The 4,526-nt window shown below is 38.7% G+C and overlaps 1 long non-coding RNA gene across 1 annotated transcript; it reads left to right on the forward strand.

Moving 5' to 3' along the window:
* The first annotated feature begins 282 nt into the window (after positions 1 to 282).
* On the forward strand, positions 283 to 3,131 carry LOC143511811 (uncharacterized). Its single transcript, XR_013130283.1, has 3 exons — positions 283 to 385; positions 1,778 to 1,850; positions 2,066 to 3,131. It is a non-coding gene; the product is annotated as an uncharacterized LOC143511811 (long non-coding RNA).
* Positions 3,132 to 4,526: the final 1,395 nt, after the last annotated feature.

The following is a 4,526-nucleotide window of genomic DNA, read 5'->3' on the forward strand; positions in this document are numbered from 1 at the left end:
CAGGCAGACTTCAGCTTTTCACTTCTGAGAGGCCAATGACCAGATCCTGCAGATTTCTTCTCTGCAACATACGGAGCAGGCACGTGCAGAGGGGGGGGGCGGAGGGTGCTGGAGCACCTGCCCCTTTGGCCCTTTCTGCCCAAAGTGCCCTTTTGTCAATTTTTGTATGTGTGAAAGTCTGTCTGTGTGGCATAATAATAATAATAATAATAATAATAATAATAATAATAATAATAATAATAATAATAATCACCATTCACATGTGAATCACGTCGATTCACATTGACCCTTACGTGCCCTCCTGACTTTACGTGACGTCAGCACGTGACCTAGGCGCTACTAAGCTGCTAACTCTAGATACGGAGAGAGAACAGCTAACGGTCCGGTAGGTAGGTTTTGCCGTGGTATTTGTTTGTGCACGCCACATTGTTTTCTTGCAAGATAACTGACAAAGTTAGTGAAGTTAGCAGCATTCTGTGTGTGTGAGACTCTACACACACTCTCACGAGTTACAGTGTGCCTGTCACTGTGTGTGTATATGTATGTTGCCAGGTTCGCGGTTTTACCGCCAAATTGGGCTTGTTTGAAAAGTCAGTCGCGGGTGAAAATTCAGGAATGGCGGGGTGCGTTTTATTACCGGACTACTTTAAAAATTACCACGACCGCCAAAAAACAAAAAAAAGTGTCTGTTGTCTGCTGAGAGAGAGAGAGAGAGAGAGAGAGAGAGAGACACACACACACACAGTTGCAGTGTTTTTCCTACATGTATATTTCTAAAGGCAATGAGGCATATGCTATTTGACTAAAACTCTGCCATGTACATGCCTATTTACATAATTTTGGACTATATTAGTATAAATACAACAATAATAATAATTAATTTGAAGAATTTAAATTGTGATTGTGACCTCTCATTAAACAAATCAGAATGTGTTTTAACACTTGTATACAGACAAATTAAATATGCATGAATATAAAATGTGACATTTATAACCTTGCTGTCTTGCACAAAGTGGATAAAGCACAAATACATTTACTGGCAATTGAAAAGGATATTCCAATCAACTACAGTGAAGTCATTGACATATTTCGGAGCATGGGCAACAGGAAGTTGCTGTTATAACTGAAACAAAAAAATACTACTTTGTTACATGCACAGAGAGACAGACAGACACGCACGCACACACACACACACACCCTTCCTCTATTCTCTTTCTCCCATTAAAAATGTTAAGTTTATACATGAGTTTATGAGTATCAATTAATAAAAACAGGATGGAACATTACATGTTGAAGTCATGTTTGTGTCAAAACAAATGGTTGCATTTGTTTTTTAGAAACCAAAACTACAGCTGTGAAATTAAAATAAAGAGGTGTAAGAATTGTTCCATTTTTGTCCAAGGACTCCAGGAAGAGAAGCCACAGTTAAACAGTCCAGTGTCTAATGGGGATCTGAATTCAACTTAATACATTATCTTTCTATGTCCTAAATTAATGCAGAGCTTGAATTATAGCTTAGTGGATATAGGCTGTACCTCCACCCCTCTTTTTTTCTTGTCCTCCCATTAATGTTCCCCTTTCTTTTTACGAATTTGCAACTTGATCTGTTTAGTTCAGTCAGCCTGCTGTATCCTATCTCAGCACAGAATCTCCTACAAACAATCAGCTGTATGGCAGGTCACAGTGCGCCATGTTTAATCTTAGTTATCTTTGCATCTTATCATGATCACATAACACTTATTTTAATCAGCCACTATCTCTCCCATGCTCTTTTTAGTCACTTCAATATCAGAACAATACAGCGTCTCCACCAACCCCCTCAACAGTAGCTGTTCAATGTACTCAATCAGGTAAATATAGACTATAGATATAGACTACTTTTGCCCTCTATCAAAGATATGAGATGTGGACAATAATATGGTATGTTGTGATTCCATGTTATATTATTTATGAATAAGGGTTGCTACAAATCAAACTGTTATATTTCAAGGTATGTTTCTGTATGGTGTTTCAAATTTGTGCTCCATGTGCCCCCTTTTCACTTTGAGCACCTGCCCCTCCAAAGGTCTCTGCACGGCCCTGATACGGAGAATACAACCCTTTCTTTCACAGGAAGCTACCCAGGTGCTTGTACAGTCTCTCATCATCTCAAAGCTGGACTACTGCAACTGCTTACTTATGGATCTTTCTCTATGGGTCATCAGACCTCTACAAACTGATCCAGAATGCAGCAGCATGACTGGTCTTCAATCTCCCCAAGTTCACATGTCACTCCAGTGCTGCATTCTCTTTACTGCCTTCCAGTAGCTGCATACATCAGATCTAAAACCTCGATGCTTGCTTGCAAAGCCAAAAATGGACCAACCCCTCCCTACATGATGGCCATGGTCAAAGCCCCATCCAAACCTTGAGTACTTTGAACCTCAAGTACGGCTTGGCTTAAAACGCCATGTTTAAAGTCTCATGGAAAACAAACTTCAAGACCTGTCCTGGCACCGAGATAGTGGAATGAGCTTCCATTGACTGTCCAGACTGCAGAGTCCTTAGCAGTCTTCAAATGACTGAAGACCCATCTGTAGAACAGACTAAATCTCTTATCACTTGTCATAGTCGTTTCCGTTGTATGATATAGTACCTATGTGAGTTTGCATTTCTTGTAGGTATCCATTTTAATTTCTGTAGTTTAGCAATATTCAGCCTATGTTTTTGTGTACTTCTAGGTATTTGCATTGATTTCTGTAGTTTAGTAGTATTCTGGTTCGAGGGTATCTTGAATTCTGACCTATCTATGTACTATTTAGAATTAATTCTGTGAACAGATGGCAAAGCACTTCGTAAGGCGCTCTGGATAAGAGCGTCTGCTAAATGCCCTACATGTAAATGAGAAGGAGTGTATCTTTCATGTCACATCAGTGTTATGTGTTTGTAGTTGTGTTCAGGCTACTGATATTGGTGATAGAGAAAGACACTGAGTACAGTCCTGGGTATTTAAATGATTAAAAGTGATGATAGAGGACATTGAGGTGCTCAACATTGGTATAATATACTTTTTCATTTGTATAAAATAACTTTGCAGTTTGCATTCCACATTTGAGTTTGACCTGGAAGTCACGATGAATATGGACAGGAAAAATCTGTAAAATTACGGTACTTCTCTGCAGAACATTTTGTGCTGTCACTTTATTGAAAGTGCTTAATTGTACTAATTCAGGGAAAAGTTGTAAAATAAAGGTATTTCTCTGCAAAACTATTAGTGCTGTCACTTTATTGAAAGTGCTTAATTGTAATAATTCAGGGAAAAGTTGTAAAATAAAGGTATTTCTCTGCAAAACTTTTAGTACTGTCACTTTATTGAAAGTGCTTAATTGTAATAATTCAGGGAAAATTTGTAAAATAATGATATTTCTCTGCAAAAATATTAGTGATGTCACTTTATTAAAAGTGCTAAATCATAATAATCCAGGAAAAATCTGTAAAATAACGGTATTTCTCTGCAAAAATATTAGTGCTGTCACTTTATTAAAAGTGCTAAATCATAATAATCCAGGAAAAATCTGTAAAATAACGGTATTTCTCTGCAGAATGTTTAATGAATTTTTCTGTAAATTTATTGTTTTTCCACTTAATTTAAATCAGGGTTTTTTACATTAAAATTAAAGTTTTTGTTTGGCAGCCGCTGCTGCCAGTCGTTTACCGTTTTTTTACGATTTTTTTTTTACAGTGTACATTGCGCCATCATGGCTTAAAATCCTGCAGTGCACGCAAGGTCCCCCTGCTTAAGCCAGCACATGTCCAGGCCTGTCTGAAGTTTGCCTATGACCATAGATGATCCAGATAAGGTGTGGGAGAAGATAATGTGGTCAGGTGAGACGAAAAAAAGCTTTATGGTCTAAACTCTACTCGTCGTGTTTGGAGGAAAAAGAAGGAAAAGTACAAACCCAAGAACACCATCCCTACAGTGAAACATGAAGGTGGAAGCATCATGGTTTGGGGATGCTTTTCTGCAAAGGGGACAGGGCGACTGCACTGCATTGAGGGGAGGATGGATGGAGCCATGTATTGCAAAATATTGGCCAACAATCTTCTTCCCTCAGTAAAAGCATTGAAGATGGGTCACAGTTGGGTCTATCAACATGACAATGACTCAAAGCACACCGGAGTGTGCACAACTAAGGAGTGGCTACATAAGAAGCATCTCCAGGTCCTGGAGTGGCCTAGCCAGTCTCCAGATCTGAACCCGATCGAAAATCTCTGGAGACACCTGAAACTCTGTGTTGCCCAACGACAGCCTAGAAACCTCAAGGATCTGGAGAAGATCTGTATGGAGGAGTTGGCCAAAATCCCTGCTGCAGTGTGTGCAAACCTTGTAAAGAACTACAGGAAACGTCTTGCTTCTGTAATCGCAAACAAAGTTTTCTGTACCATGTATTAAGTTTCATTTTTCTGATGTATCAAATACTTATTTCTCGCAATAAAATGCAAATTAATGATTTAAAAGTCATTCAGTGTGATTTTTTCTGGATTTT

This window comes from Brachyhypopomus gauderio, chromosome 4, assembly GCF_052324685.1.
Source record: "Brachyhypopomus gauderio isolate BG-103 chromosome 4, BGAUD_0.2, whole genome shotgun sequence".
Taxonomy (NCBI): domain Eukaryota; kingdom Metazoa; phylum Chordata; class Actinopteri; order Gymnotiformes; family Hypopomidae; genus Brachyhypopomus; species Brachyhypopomus gauderio.